The sequence below is a fragment of the Pteropus medius genome, unplaced genomic scaffold (assembly GCF_902729225.1).
Source record: "Pteropus medius unplaced genomic scaffold, Ma_sr-lr_union100, whole genome shotgun sequence".
NCBI lineage: Eukaryota > Metazoa > Chordata > Mammalia > Chiroptera > Pteropodidae > Pteropus > Pteropus medius.
Genome location: NW_024344378.1, coordinates 24,664,496 through 24,681,394, shown reverse-complemented (window position 1 = coordinate 24,681,394; position 16,899 = coordinate 24,664,496). Strand labels below are relative to the sequence as shown.

The 16,899-nt window shown below is 35.9% G+C and overlaps 1 pseudogene; it reads right to left on the bottom strand.

Annotated features, from left to right (window-relative positions):
• Positions 1–1,787: 1,787 nt before the first annotated feature.
• On the bottom strand, positions 1,788–1,906 carry LOC120609971 (uncharacterized; annotated as a pseudogene).
• Positions 1,907–16,899: the final 14,993 nt, after the last annotated feature.

Sequence of the window (16,899 nt, the reverse complement as noted above, 5' to 3'; positions counted from 1 at the left end):
TCTCCGCCGCCGGAAATGGGGGCGGGACTTCCGTAGACGGGCTTGGGCGCGCGACCTCTAGCGGTGACAGTCCCGCAGCACTGGGCGGGTGTCCCCGCGGTGTGCACACTCGTGGGCGCCCACGGTGCTTAGAATGGCGTAGGCTAATGCGTGTGGCCGGGGACGGTGCTTTACAATGTCTCTTAATCTTTGACTCTTCCTGGATTTCTTTGGAAGTGTTTGGGAAATCGGGATCCTCCTCTCAGAATGAAGGGACCTAATTTTTTTTTAATCACCGTCCTGCATTTTATGCCTCTCCTCAAGCAGCTTATCTCATCTTTGTTATAGATACTGATTTTGTAGTCTGTTTTCCATCCGTAAGGTCTTGAGGGCAAAGGAAAGCTTATTCCTTTCGTGTAATGCCCGACCCTCGCCTGGCCCAAGACGGGCTCTCTGGGCGTGTTTGTGGAATGCTGAATGATTTCCCATGACCTGCCGGCACTCAAAAGTCTGTGATTCTGTTTTATTTTGAAACAGTTTTTGCCTTAATAACCATTGTCTGATGTAGAGTTACATATTAGTGAGATTTATCTGCATTTCTATATTTTACAAATCTCTCAATTTCTGGATCCCACTTCAAAGACCAAGAATCCCATTCCGCCTGGAATTCTTTCCCTCCCAACTTCCCCAATTTCTCCATTGCTCTCTTTCCCTCTACATACTCTCAGAAACGGCATAGGCGGTCCCACTAGAGTATTACTTCATCAAGCAAACTGAAAACTTTTGCCCGTGCTCTTCCCAAGTGTTTGAATTCTTTCCCAAACAGCAACTTATCCGTGGCCACTTCCATCCTTTCAGCCTTTCCTCCAGTTTCCTTAAGAGTGAGGCTTCTGCACTTCAAATCAAAACCAACATCTCCCAGCTTCATCAGACTCCTGTATCACTAATTATCCCTTTTCTCCTTTGTCTCCCTCCCTAATGGATCCTTCCCCTTGGACAATAAACATTCAAATTTCTTCCATCCTTCATTTTTTTCTAATGAGCCAATCTCCTTTCAGTTGCTGTTTTTATTTTCTTCCTTCCCTTGTCCTTACTTTCAAAAAAATTAGTATTCTCCTGGTGTCTCCACTTACTTTTCTGTATTATCACAGCCCAAGCTATGCTAGCTTTTTGGAGAATTAAGTCATACTCTTGGCCCATTTTAAGTTTATAACCAACTAAAGCCTTTGGATCACTTTTAAACAATTGTTGCCAAACAAAATCTCTTCCATCTTGAACTTGAGCAATCTATTATTTGAATGCAAACTTTAAAAAAATGGAAGTTTACTAATTTAATCTTGCTGATTTCTCAGCTTTGTGTCATTGCCCATCCACTCAATCCACTGCTAAGCTCCATTTGGGCTCTAGATTCTCTTGGATCTTCCAAAGCTTTCCTGGATACTTGGGCTGAGAGGAGTCACTGCACTACCCTGACTAATTTCACACAGATTGTACGTAGAGATTTCTGTGAGCCCTTTTGAAAGGTCTGTTAACCCAGCTGGCTCTGCCTGTAACATCCCACTGAAACTGCTCTCATTAAGGTCATCAAGAACCTCCAAGTTGAGAATTTTTTCTAAGTATGCACTGAATTACATCATTTCCTTTTTTTTTAACCTCGCTAGATCTCTCCACTGCATTTCTTCTTTCTCACATTAGAATTTCAACTCCTTTGGCTCTCCTAACAGCCTCTTCCCCAGGTTCTCCTACCTCCATTCCTTTTTTCTCTTGTCCAAAGTTTGTTGACTCTCGGTAATTTTTTTTTTTTTTTATGCCTACAGCACCTGGTATTCCTAGGTGGTCTCCCATCCAAGAACTAACCAAGCCCTACACTGCTTAGCTTCCAAGATCAGACGAGATCAGACACGTTCAGGGTGACATGGCCGTAGACTCAGTGTTCTACTCTTGGCCCACTTTTCTAATTCTCATTCTTCTTTCTCTTCCAGTATGATTTCATCTATCTACCTATCGCGAAGCAGTTCCCCAATTTTTTGTCCTGTCCATACCTCTCCCTCAAGCTTTAGTCTTATAGCCACACCTGCCTCCCGGACATCTCCACATGGTAACCACGGACTTCAGTTCACCATGTTTAAAAACAAACTTTTTTTTTCACTTGCGCCTCTTCCAACATTTCTTATTTCATTCATTTACCCACGACTAGAATTTCCACATTCCACAGATCTTTGGAAACAAGCCAGAGCTTTATTGGTCACTCATGTCTTACAATTCTCCCATTTTCTAAAGATAAACTGGTTTGAAACTGTCACTAAATGGACATGGTACCACAAGGCTTCTGATGTCCCAGTCCCATAAGGTAATTTATATGTTATAACTAGGGGTCTTGGAAAAACTAAAAGTGCATAACAGACTCAGAGTAAATGCTTCAAACATAGTTAAAACATAGTTGAGAAAAAAATATGGAGTTGAGAAAGATAATTATGTATGACCAAATAGAAAGTAGTAAAAGAGATTGCATAGGTGCTAAAAAGAAAGAAAGAAAGAGAGGAAGGAAGGAAGGAAGGAAGGAAGGAAGGAAGGAAGGAAGGAAGGAAGGAAGGAAGAGGAAGGAAGGAAGGAAGGAAGGAAAGATACTTTGGAGGAAATGACAGAGTAATGTATGCTTAAAATTACCCCTGAAGAAAAGATCAAGTTCAAATAAGTGGGATAATATTTTCCAAGCAATGTCACACAGGTAGTACAAATAATGCATACTGTGGTCCATCATGAAATTAGGTTAAAATAGCTAATAATATTATAACTAATTATTAATTATTAAATTAAAATTAATTAACAAAAATCCAAACTAATAACAACAATAACAACAACAACAACAACAACAATAATAATAATATAGCAGATGTTATTGGTGTCCTATTGGCATCCTCTCAGGACTTCCCATCCCATAAATGCCCAAAAAAGTCCTCTACAAGTGCTTGCAACTTTTCACCTGAGGGCTTTTTCTCAACTCCTGCAAGACAGGCCAGAAGTACCAAGGAATTTTCACCCTGAGAGCAGCCTTTAACATATTAAAAATGGAAGTTGAAGGATAAATATACCAATTTTGGTAGACTGAAAAATGTCCTCCAAAGTTTTCAGGTTCTGATCCCTGAAACCTGTGAATATTATTTCATATGGCCAAAGGTGTAATTAAGAATCTTGAGTTGGGGAGATTATCCTGGACTATCCAGGTGACCCCTAAACGCAATCACATGTGTTCTTATAAGAGCTAGGAAGAGGGAGATTTCACATAGGCAGAAGAGGAAGAGACGGTGTGATTTAAAAAGTAGAGACTATATTGATGTAGCCAAAAATCAAGAAATGCCGGTAGCCATCAGAATGGGGAAGAGGCTAGGAACAGATTCTCCCCTAGAGTCTCTGGAAAGAGGGAGACCATACTGACAACATGATTCTTGTGATAATGATTTTGGATTTCTGGCCTCTAGATCTGTGAGGAAATAAACTGCTGTTTTCAGCCACCAACTTTGTGGCAATTTGTTAGAGCAGCCATAGAAAACTAATACCCAAATATTTGTACTAATAAATATACCAATGTCCTCACTCCTCAGAGATAGGACAACTCTGAGGTACATTCCGCCTTATCTCTGAAAGGTTCACAAAAGGATTGAGCCCCACCTGGAGAGGTAACTTACTCATCAGTCTATTCTATTACTGTCTTTCTCTTCCATGGCTCACTTCTCCATCCTGCTATCAGTAATTCCTGGACTCGCCTTCAAAACAAACCTCTTACACTCAGATCTGTGTGTATTAGTTTCCTGAGGCTGCCATAACAATGTACCACAAATTATAACAACAGAAATTTATTCTCTCACAGTTCTGGAGGTTAGAAGTTAGAAATAAAGACGTGGGAAAAATTGATTCCTTTTTAAGGCTCTGAGGGAGAATCTGTTCCATGTTTCTCTCCTAGCTGCTGGTAATGGCTGGCAATTGTTGGCACTCTTTAGCTTATAGATGCATCACTACAATCTCTGCATCCATCTCTACATAGCATTCTCCCTGTATCTCTGTGTCTTCACATGGCCATCTTTCCCTTATGGAAGGACAGTATTTATATTGGATTAGAGGGCCCACTCTGATGACCTTGTCTCAACTTAATCATATCTGCAAAGACCCTATTTCCAAATAAGGTCACATTCATAGGTATTGGGGATTAGGATTTTAACATCTTTTGGAGTAGTACACAGTTCAACCCATAACACCTTTCCTGACTCAGGGTCAAATTTGGGGGTCCCCAATGTAAGACAATTATCACTTATTAAGCACATTATATAGTACCCTAAATAGAAATTATTTTGTTTTATCCTCAATAATTTTAAGATAAATATTAGCTTCATTTTAAAGTTAACGTATCTGAAGATTAGATATTACAGTGCAGCAAAGTCTATGTTTACACCAAATGGGAAATATAAGTTGTCAGTCCAATGGGAGTGTTTTTCAGCAAAAGGGATCAAATGCCTTAAGCTCTTTTCCTAATCTGCAATATTATAGATCAGAAAAAAATAAAAGAGGGATTTTCCCAAGGTTGTGATATATGTTCTTTTCCATTTAAGACTGTTGTTGATAAATTAAACTTCTAAGACATGACATTTCCTCTTTCTTTACTTGAATTGGTTGTTCAGAGCCATTCTTTATTTATTCATTGCTTTCCAAAATCTCTAGGGAAGAGGAAGTAAATTCCACACACAAAGTCGCGTACAGTTTCTGATAGTCCCTTTGGCAGCAACAGTTCCTCACCCTCCTCTCTGTACCAGACTCTGCTAGGAGCTCTCTGAACGAATGTTCTGTAAAACAAAGACTCATTGTCTCTAGGCCTCTATTCTAAAGCTGTGGGGAAGCATAACGAAGCAAGGATGAGACTATAGAATGAAACTAACATCTAAGATATTGTATATAACATTCTCACACACTCCAAATGAACCCTAAGAGGGGATTCCTGTCCCTGCTTATTCTAATGTTCTCTACTCCATCTATCATCAAAGCTTGAGTCCTTCCTCCAGGTATAAGTTTGGAAATACTTTCACTCATGGCCTTATCTGCACACACTCCAAAGACCTGCTTTATGCTTCTGACTGTTGATCTTTTTTTTCCCAAACTCATGCTGATTATAATTAAAATCCATTTGGTAAATAAATGGATACGTAAGTGAAATAAGTAGACATTTTTGAATAGATCAATGAGAGGTTTAGATGATCACAAATATCTCCCCCTATATCTATCGCACCAGAAAGAAGATAAAATTCTGCCCCTAAAGATATCTCTTTGGATCCATTAAGATCAAAAGCACTTTTTAATATTCTCTTTAGTAATTTTTAACGTTCAGAGAAAAAAGGAATCGGTAGCTTCTGGAGGTAACAAAAATGAGAAGTGGAGGAAGGGAAGGGTGTTAAGTGAAAGAGCCAAGTTCCAAAACAGCTAGCTTTCAAACATAATATAATGATGCGTGTGTATCATAATATAATGATAGTTTCAGTGGGCATATGCATTATCCATTTCTGCTTTACAAATTACCCTAAAACTTAACAACTTAAAACAATAATAAATATTTATTATTTCATGCAGTCCCCATGGGTCTGGAATTTAGGAGTGGCTTAGACGATGGTTCTGGTTCTGGAAATTGCAGTCTAGATGTTGGACAAGGCTGCGGTCATCCGAAGATTTCACTGAGGCCCAAGGACTGGCTTCTAACATGCCTCACTCATATGGCTCTTGGCCAGAGGCCTTGCTTCCTTATTGGCTGTTGGCAGGAAGCTTCGGTTTCTCACCATGTCTTCATGACATAGCAGCTGGCTTCCCCCAGAGCAGGTTATGCAAGAGAGAGCAAGGGAAACGCTCTCATGCTTTTTAAGATCTAGTCTTGGAGGTTGTCTCTTCTGCTCTTCAATTTGTTAGAAGTGAGTTACTTAATTCAGACCACATTCAATGATAGGGAAATTAGAGCGTACTTTTTGGAGGGAAGAGTATCAAAGAATTTGTGGACGTATTTAAAAACCATTAGTGTTACGTTCAATGAACATTTATTGAGCATCTTTGATGATACCTGAGTAGGCACTGGAATTCAAACACAAATTTTTTCCTATAACTCAGAACTAAAGAATTCAGAATTTTTATGTAGGTAAACAAGAAGCAATTTAGAATACAGGGCATTATGGGACTACCTGATAGGTTTAAAGCTAAATGGACATGAAGGCGAGATTTAAATCCTGAACAGCATGTTGTTATTCCTGCCACCATTAGAGTTAGTAACCCCCCACAAGAAAAAAAAAAAATCATGGACCACGTGAGGGACTGATTTTCTTCTAAACAGAAGAAAAAGCTTATTTTGTAACCTGCGTTACTACCTACTCATAAAACTTTGTACTACCCACTCATAAAACTGAACCGAGAACTAAATACCAAAGTGCAGAAATAGCGACTTATCCCGTCTTGTAATGCCTAACACCTAGGTCACTATTTTTTCTCTACAAATAATAAAAAATATTTACTGGTTTGTTGAATTAAGTTTAACCAATGAATTAAGATGAATCCTAGGTACGTACCATGGTTCTTCTGGGTGTTTTCTGTTACTTGTTTCTTTGATACAATCAGCTCTCTTCTTTAGAATTTAGAGCAGTCACAAGGGCACAAACTGGAGGCCCATGGACTAACCTTTGCCAGTGAAATTGTTTTGTTTGATTAAAACAGCATTGTGTGTGCATGTGTGCATGATATTATTGTTAATTGATTTTTTAATCCCTTTAGGTGGGGCATATGCTCAGTATTCACTCTTTATTCCTCACAGCGCCCATCCCCCACCTTTCTGTTGTCTTAAAATCATGAGCTTATTGGTCCCTAAAGGCAGTTGAGTATGAGACTCATGCACCTAGATTTTAATTTATAAGATTACACTATGTCATTCTAGTTCAGCCTATTTTTACTCTCCATCCCAAGGATAAGCTGTTTTCTGCAAATCACTTTTGTCTTTAAATCAAAAGTACTGTTTTGGTAACCATTCCCCTTTTTAGTTTAGTTAGTATCCCCCTTCATTCTGCTAAACACTCGTTTTCCCTCTCTCCTTTCCTCCTAGTCAGCATTCTTGGTAAGTCTCCCTATTCTACCAATCTCAATACCCACATCCTAAATGGTATATGAGGAAAAGCATGAATGTTGAGGCTGGAAAGATATAGTTTTTACTAATTTTTTAAAATGGGGATAACGATAATCTATATATAGCACCTGGCATGTAAAAGGTATGGTGAACATAAAAACATTCTCTTCTTCTTTCTGGCAAGCACTTTCAAGACCTGGTTATTTGCACAGCCCTTCCACTCTGATTCTCTTTTCCTATCTTTATTCTTCTCAGTTCATTGATATATCCTTTTATGAATTCATTTATTCAACAAACATTAATTGGTCACTTACTCTATATCAGCCACTCTGTCAGGGGCTGAGAAAGGGAAAATGATATACCATTCCTGCCTTTGATGAGCTATGGTCTACCAGTGGGAAGCAGATATTAATCAAAGAACCACATAAATAGATGTAAATTTTTTTAATTTAATTTTTAGTCGTAATTAGTGTCAAAAAGGACAGAGTATGTGGTGTTAAGATCTACCATAATAGCGGGATATGGCTGCATCTGAGAGGTCGTAGAAGGCTTTTCCCGAAGAAATGATGAGCTGAGATCTGAAGGAAATAGGAGTTAACAGTGTGTGTGTGTGTGTGTGTGTGTGTGTGTGTGTGTGTGTGTGTGTGTGGCAGAAGGTGGTGCGGTAAGCAAGGCAGGCGATTAAAACTTCTAGCAGCTGGAATAGCATGTGCAAAGCTCTGTGACCGAAGGGAGCACAGGTTTATTACAAGTCAGAGTTTGCTGCTTGCCAGATTGCTCCCCCTTCCTACCTTCTCTGCTTCATCCCTCCCTCCTTCCCACCTCCCTCCCTCCCCTCCTTCCTTCCTTCTTTCCTTTACTTCTTTCTTTCTCCCTGAATGTAGAGTTATTAACACCTTCTTCAGCTCTTGATATATTATCATCATTCATTCATGTAAAGACTGTCTATTGCATTTTTTATTTATCTGTATATTCAGTTATATTCTCTCTCAGCAATTCCCTTCTCCTCTTTTCCATAGGCAAGCATCTTAACGCATTTAACATAGATATTAAAAATTGATTCATTTCTTGTGAAAATATGTATTTCTGCTACTTTGTATTCGTATTTTCAACTTATGTAAATGACATTGTATTATTCTCATTTCTTGTCACGCTTGTCACTATGTTTTTATTATCTATCCAAGTTGCTCTGTGTATATCTAATCTGTTGTTTCTGATTGTTGCATAGTTGTCCATCATGGTTCATCTGCCACTTACTATACTATATATTTATTCCAATTCTCAATGTCTCCAATTTCTTTTCACTTCAAACAACAATAACAACACACATACACATTAATAGTTAAGTAATTTGAAATATTTAAGAGAAGTTATTTTACTCATATAAAATTGGAAAATCTTTTGAAGAAATATAATCTTTCTTTGGTGAGGGTTCAGGAAAATGAACACTTTCACCTATAGTGCATGTGGGAAATATAAAGTTGTGTAATCTTTTTTGAGAGCAATTTGAAAATATGTGTCAAAGAACAAAATGGCAACTTTACAGTGCAGAAACCTAGGAGGCATCATCTTGACTAAGTTATTAAAGTTAGTATCACTAGTATTGAAATAAACCAACGTTATGAGCTTCCCGATACAATGCATGGAAGAGGACACACATGGCTTTTGTGATATTCTTCCCCAAAATGCAACACCTGGCTTTAATTATGAGGAAATAATTAAACCAATCTAAACTAAGGAACATCTTACAAAATAATTGGCCGAGAACATCAAGGTCATTCAGGATCAGCTATGTAACTTACAGCGTCCAGTTCAAATTAGAAGGTGAGGTTCCTTCTTCAAAACTGATCAAGAATTTCAAGATGACAACAGCAGAGCATTAGAAGACTTGTCCAGGGCCTTGTATGACTGGACAAGTAGCATGCCCATGAAGGTAATAAAAGATAAAGGAGCCTGAGGTAATGAAAGATAAAGGAGACTAAGACACTGTCTTGCATTTGTTGGGTAGAAGAGGACATGAAAACTTTTTAGAAATTTTGATCTTATACCAGAACAAAGACGTTACTGGGCAAAATGAAAACAACTAAAGTTTGTAGATTATAGTATTATATCAATGTGAATTTCATTATTTTGATAATTGTGGTTTTGTTAGATGTTAACTTTTGGAGACTCTAAATGAAGAGCATATGGAAATGCTTTTTACTACTTTTGCAAATTTTTGTTAAGTTTCAAATTATATCAAAATGAAAAATAAAAAATAATTTAAAATGTGGGAGATCAGTGAGCATCCTGGGACTCACTGAAATTGTCTTAGACAATAATGCTTAAAGCTGGGTTTTGGAGGATGGATGAGAATTTAATGGATAGAAAGGAAATTTAATTAGACATAGGAAGAAAGCATGTAAAACAATACAAAATTTTTGGCTTTCAAAAAAATAAAATTTATATAGATATATCATTTCTGCTATCAATTCCATTTCTCATAAATTTTCCTGAGAAAATAACCAAAGACATGTGCAAATATTTATATATGAGGAATTAAACTGCAACAGTAAACAATTGGAAATCATCAAAATGTCCAATAATGGGATTGGTTAAATATACTTAATTTCATCCACAGAATGGAAAACAACATAGCAAATTAAAATCATCTATAAAAAAGTATCGATTAATATTCAATTAATATTAAAATCAAATACTGCTAAGTGATGGGATTGTGGCTTTTAAATTTTTTTTATATTCTGTTCTATTGCAAAATAGCCTCTTGTTATATTTTTGTAATCACTGTGGGCGGGGGGTAGCAAGTTATATATATATATTTAGCCTTCTTCAGGTCTGGCCCCAAACGTTTCTGAAAACACTAACGCTTGACAAATTTAATCCTCCTTATATTGAATTTAAGTAAAAACTCTCATTAGATTATAGCAGTAACAACTATTTACAGATCTGTCATTGTTTTTGCAAGTTTGTCCATAGTGTCTAAATGTAGGCTTATAGATGTTTTTTCCTCCAAATTCAGCCAGATGCTCTCCTGCAGCACAAAAAAATATTTACAATTCTTGGTTCTACACAGCTCATAGCTATGGCACATAATTAGAAATGCCTTTCAGAGCATTCTTTTAAAGAGTTACCATTTAATCACTGTTTTAAATCTCATAAAAGGAAAAGTATAAAAAAACTCAAAAAATTCTATCATTCTCTTATCATGTCTATTTTTTTTGACCTTTATCAAGCTTGATATAGTTTTACACATCATTGTAATTATGATATGCAATTGCGTATCTCTATATTCTATTTAATATTATTTGTAAAATTTTCTCATATTTCTGCATTTATATCATTTTCATTATCATCACAATATTTCTTTAGAAATATTTGATAGACCTAGTTTTTCTTACATTTCCCATATTATCAACAATTTAGGTAATTTCTAATTTTTATCTATTAAAGATTTTGCTGTAAGCATCTTTTTATAGCTTTTATTGTATCCTTTTGAATGCTTTCCTATGACAGATTCCCAGGAGTAGCATTACAGTACCTCCTGACATGTGGCATCAGTTTGCTTCCCCAAAAGGACCAGTGTGCATTTCTAAAGCATTTCATCTGTTTCTTGGTTTGTGGCCACCCAGCTGTGGCTTCCCAAACAGCAGCTGCTTTATGATTTTACTATCATTCATTTCCCACACATATCTCACCCTGCTGAGCTAATCTGCAATATGCATCCTCTCACTATTTGTTATCTAACTATAATCCATAACCTTAGTCCTAGTCCCCCTTGTACCAGCTGAGGCTTTACCAGGCATGACTGGAATTTAAACCATTTGTAGAAGTTGAAGATGATTTTAGTAGCAATTCAAGTTGCATAGTTCCACAGAAGATTGTTCATTCACATTGTTTTACAGAACTTTCTTTTGGCTTTTGGTGCCAAATTTATTCCACATCTTGTCAACGAATTTCAAATGGACATAATCACTAAATTTTTTTAAAATCAATTTATCATCAAAGACTCACAGCTTTCAGATCGGTATACAGTGAAGACAACCAATGATTATTTTAGGTATCACTAGTGCATACTCATGCAAAACAAATCATGTTTACGTTAAACATTCATCCATAGATGATGAAATTGCAAGCTTCTACGAGTATAAGTTAGCATCGGGCAGTTTCTGAATCACGGTCTTGAGGATTACAGATATGATTAATCTGTTGAGTTGGGAATTTCTTGGGGACTAGACACTTATTTTGATACTTTTATTCATCCACTTATTCAAGTATTCCTTTAATAAATGTTTACTGAACAGCTACTATGTGCTTGACACTGCTAGATACTATTGCTAAGAAGGCGAACAAAACAAATATACTCCCTCTCCTCACAAAGCTTGCATTGTAGTGTGTGTGTACAAATGCTAGCAAAAAAACCTCATAAAATTACAGCTATGATACTGACTACGAAGTAAAATAGTGCATAAAAGCATATAGCTAGAGTCTAAGTGATTGGAGGAGAGATCAGAGAAGGGTTCCCTGAGCAGGTAACATTAAAATTGTGTCCTGAAGAAAGAGTAGGTGTTAGCCAGGTTGACAAGGTGGAGAAAAGCCCTCTAGGCAGCGGGAGCAACATGCATGAAGACTCTTAGGGAGAAAGGGCTTAGGACATAATTTCAGAAACAGAAAAAAGGGCACTGTGTCAAAAACATATTAAGTGAGGAAAAGAAAATGTGAGATGAAGCTAGAGGTGAAGATAAAAGTCAGTTTAACAAAGACCCAGATAATCATGGAGAATGTCCTAGAGAGATAAACTGACAGAAGGAGATTTGTGGTAGCTAGGATGAGAAGAAGGCCAATGTAACTGAAGTTCAGGGAGTTTGGGAGAGAAGTGGGAGAGGAGGCTAGGCAGGCAGACCACGAAGAGCTTTGTAGGTCATGAAAAAAGATTTTTGTCTGTTCTTAAGAAAATAGGAAGCTACTACTTTTTGATTAAAGAAGAATCCTCCCAGAGTACTTCAAAGAAACAGCCAAAAATGTAGGAGAAAAAAATGGAAGCAATAGAGTAATGAAAACAGGAAAAACTGTTTTTTCTTAAAAGATTTAAAGATTAATGTGGTGAAAACTGAAAAAGCAGGGCGATGACATGATCAGATTTATGTTTATAAAAAAGCACTTTGACCACAGCATGGAAAATTGTTTGGATGTGGCCCCAAGTGAATGTGATGATGGTAATTTAGTCTAGGTGGGTGGATATAGCATGAAATGAATAAGTTTGAAGACATTTATATTAGATCTTCAGACCTTATTCATCTTATAGCTGAAAGTTTGTAGGAACTTTCAGCCACCGAATTTCAGAGAATCTAATGTAAAACATGGTGACTATAGTTGATAACACTGTATTATATAATTAAAAAATGAAGATACTTAGGAGGTAAAACTTCAGCGACTACTTGGTATATTAGCTTCCTAAGATTGTGATAACAAATTACTGCAAACTTGGCTGCTTAGAACAATAGACACTTATTCTCTCACAGTTTGGGAGATCAGAAGTCTGAAATCAAGGTGTTGGCAAAATTGCTCTCTTTTAAAGTCTTTGAAGGAGAATTTATTTCATGCTTCTCTCCTAAGTTATGGTGGCTGACAGCAATCCTTTGTATTCCTTTGCGTGTAGACCTATCACTCCAATCTCTTCTCTCATCTTTGCATGGACACCCTTGTGTTTCTGTGTGTCCTTTTCTGTCTTTTATAAAAACATCTGTCACATCTATTTGTTAGCTCTATGAGAAGAGGGTGTATGTCTAATTCAGGATGATCTCATTCCAAGAGCGTTAGCTCTATGAAAAGAGGGTGTATGTCTAATTCAGGATGATCTCATTGGATTCTATATGCTAACTGTGTACCCAACACCCAGCGTTACCTTCATTACATCTGCAAAGACCCTTTTCTAAATAAAAGTCACATTCTCAGGTACTAGCGTTTAGAAATTGGACCTATCTGTTTGAGGGACACAATTCAACCCACTACACTTAGCTCCTTGGACAAGGAAAAGGGAGGTATCAAGGATGACTCTTGGGTTCTATGTTTGTGCAAGTGGATATGCAGTACTATCATTCAGTGAGATATGAAATATTATAATAAAAGTAGATTTAGAGGAGGTAATTATGAGTTTAGACTTGAATGTATTGAGTTTGAGGTGACTTTGAAACCACCAAGCTGGGTGTTGGGTACACAGTTAGCATATAGAATCCAGAGAAACTGAGTAGATGGTGGTGGTATGTATAAAGATTAAGAATGCTGGAAGAAAACTAGGAGAAACTCATGATAGTCATGTTATGTTTAATGCCTAGAAATATCTACATGGAAATATCAAGAAGGTATTTGAATTATAATATAGAAACTGTAGATATAAATTCTAAAGTCATTAGTTTATAGATGATCGTCTAGATCATGAGAATTGTTTGCCTGGGATAAAGTGGGCTGAATGAGAAGAGAAGGTTCAGAATGATTTTATTAGAAAATGTCAGTTAAGGAGGAAGAAATCCCGCTTCCCCTGAAGAAACTGAGAAATATTGACCAAAGAGGTAGGAGGAAAACCAAGAGAATACGGTGACAATAAAGTAGTAAATACTAAGGAAAAGGAGTGTTTCTTGTAAAAGGGGAAAGAATATTTCAAAATGGAGAGAATGATCAACAGTATAAATGCTGTTGAAAGATCAAGCAAGATGGAGACTGAGAACTTTCTATTGAATTAAGGACAGGGAAGTCATTATTGAGAGTATGGGATTATGAACAAAGCTAGAATGGAGAAAATGGAGACATTTTTAAAAAATTGTTTTGGAAAAAGCTTAAACTTACGAAAAAGTCATAAACATAAAAATAGTACAAGGAATACTCATATATCTTTCTTAGATTTGCCTACTATTAACATTTTATTCTATTTGCCACTTGCTGTGTGTGTATTTGTGTACATGCGAATTTTTTCCCTGAATTTTTAGTGGTAAATTATACATACTGTGGCTCTTTATCTGAAATACTCCAGTGTGATTTCCTAAGAATAGAAATATTTTCTTATAGAACTGATATAGCAATTATCAATTGAAAATATCAATACTTACACTGACACCTTTATTTAATCCACTGTGCGTATGACAGTTATGTGTATTGATCTAATATTGTCCTTCATAGGATGTTATTTTCTTTAGTACGAAATCCAGTTTAGGGGCAGATATTGCATGTAATTGTCATATTGTTTTAATCTTTAATCTTGAACATGTCCATAACTTTTCTTTGCCTTTTATGATACTGGCACTTTTTGAAGAATAGAGTTGCTCCCATTTCACTTTTTAAATGTAATTTTTCTCATTTAGAGTTTGTCTGATGATTTTGTGTAATTAAGTTGAGGTTATACACTCTTAGCCACATTGTATCTTTCTCAAGATATCACATCTGGAAGTGCACAATGTGGAAACATCTTTTCAAAGAAGTTTGCTTGTTCAGGGAAGCAGAGAAATAAGGTTGTAGATATAAGGCAATATTTCTCAACATTGGCTGCAAATTAGAATTACTTGAGTAGCTTTTAATACCAGTGTAAGGGCTCCTCCTCCAGAGATGTTGACTTAGCTGGGCTTGTGTGGGGCCCAGACATCAGCATTTTATAAAACTTCCTAAATGTGAAGCTAAGTTTGAGGAACATTGCTCAAGGGTATTTGGGTGGTGTTTTAACACCTTAGAAGGTAAAGCATGTTTGAATGCTTTTTGGTAATCTGGTATAACAAGAAAAATGTTGAAGATTAAAGAAAAATATGAGGAGTTTTGTGGCCTTTTCTTCGAGGTCTTTGTACTCTTCCTGAGCACAACTGTAGCAAAATAATAATATGGATAATGGTACCATATTTCACCCTTCCTATTGAAGACTGGGTCATATGTGTAGAATACATTGGGTCATACATGTAGAATAATTATATGTATTTTGAGAATTTCTGTGAAAGTCAAATTTTCTTAGAAAATGTAAGAATCCAAGTATATCAATGGTTTTCCATATTTTAAATAATTAATATTTTAAACCAGAGATTATAAATATTCTTTCTCATCATAATAGTTTCATCTGATTTATAGGAATGTACCAGGATGTATTATTTATGCCTAGAGTTGTAGTAATGTAGTAATATGTTATCAAAAGTTTTTAATGTCAGACTCTTAAGGACTGCAAAAAGAATATGTTACACCTTGAAAATCAATTTTTTTTGTAAAACGAAATATATAACTTATCAGATAAGACAAACGTTTATTGCAGAAAGTGAGAACTAAAACCACTAACTAACAAAAACATTAACGAAATTTAGTATTACGTAACACATATTATTGTAAACAAAGTTACAAAATACAAATAAATGTGTTCCAGCTTTGAAGTGTGACCTGAGAAAATAGTTGTATGGGCTAGTGTGGTTCATAAAACTTGTGCTGCTGTTGACCATACAAGAGGAAGGAGATGAACAAAATAAACCATTTAGAGAAACTGAAGCTTAAAAATAGGATAATTTCATAGATGGAGAAATAGAGTAGTAGCCAGGAAGTAATAAATTAACAAGATAATTAGGAAAGGTTTGACAGCATGAAGAAAATTATAAGGATGAATTTTCTATAAGAGAGGGAAAAGGATGAATAGACAAAAGATTGAGATTAGACTCTTAGCTACCCTCATCTTTACCATCATATAACCATAATTATATCTAGACATGTCTTATATTAACTTTAAAATTTTTAATTGAGGTAAAATTTACATAAAATAAAGCCATTAAAAGTATACAATTTAGTGGTATTTAGTACATTCACAATGTCATGAAATCACCACCTTATCTATTTCCAAAACATTTTCATCACTCCAGAAACCCCATATCCTTCTCCCAACCATTGGCAATCACCAATCTGCATTCTTTCTGTATTATATGAACTATTCAGGTTTTACCTATCCTGAATAGTTCATATAAATGGAATTATACAATATGGACCTTTTGAGTCTGACTTCTTTCACTTTACATAATGTTTTTGAGATTCATTCATTTTGTAGCATATATCAACACTTCATTCCTTTTTGTATCTAATAATCCATTTATGGATATAACACATTTTCTTTATCCATTCCTCTGTTGATGGACATTTGGGTCATTTCCATCTTTTGGTTTTTATGAATAGTGCTGCTGTGAATAGCCATGCACAAGTTTTTGTTTGAACATCTTTCCACTCTTACCTAAGAGTAGAAATGCTGGATCATGTGCTAATTTTATGTTCAACTTATTGAGGAACCAACCACCAAATCTTTTCCATAGCAGCTGTACCATTTCACATTTCTACCAGCAATGTGTGAGGATTCCACTTTCTTCACATCCTCTACAACGCTTTTTATTTTACACTTATTTTGATTATAGCCATCCTAGTAGGTGTGAGTGCTATCTTGTGGTTTTGATTTGCATTTCTCTAATGACTAATGATGTTGAGAATTATTTCATATGTTTATTAACAGCATATCTTCTTTGGAGAAATGTCTGTTCAAGTCCTTTACCCATTTTATAATTAGGTTGTTTGTCTTCTTATTGAGTTGTATGAATTCTTTCTATATCCTGGTATCAGACTCTTATCAGATATATGATTTGCAAGTATTTTCTCTCTTCCTATATTAACTCTTCCACCTATGTTCTGGAAGTCATTTCTTCCTCTGAAAGATCTTGACAATAAATGCATTGCTATCTATGCCCATGACGCTTTGTCTTTTTTAGGGCCTTCGAAAATGCTAATTATAA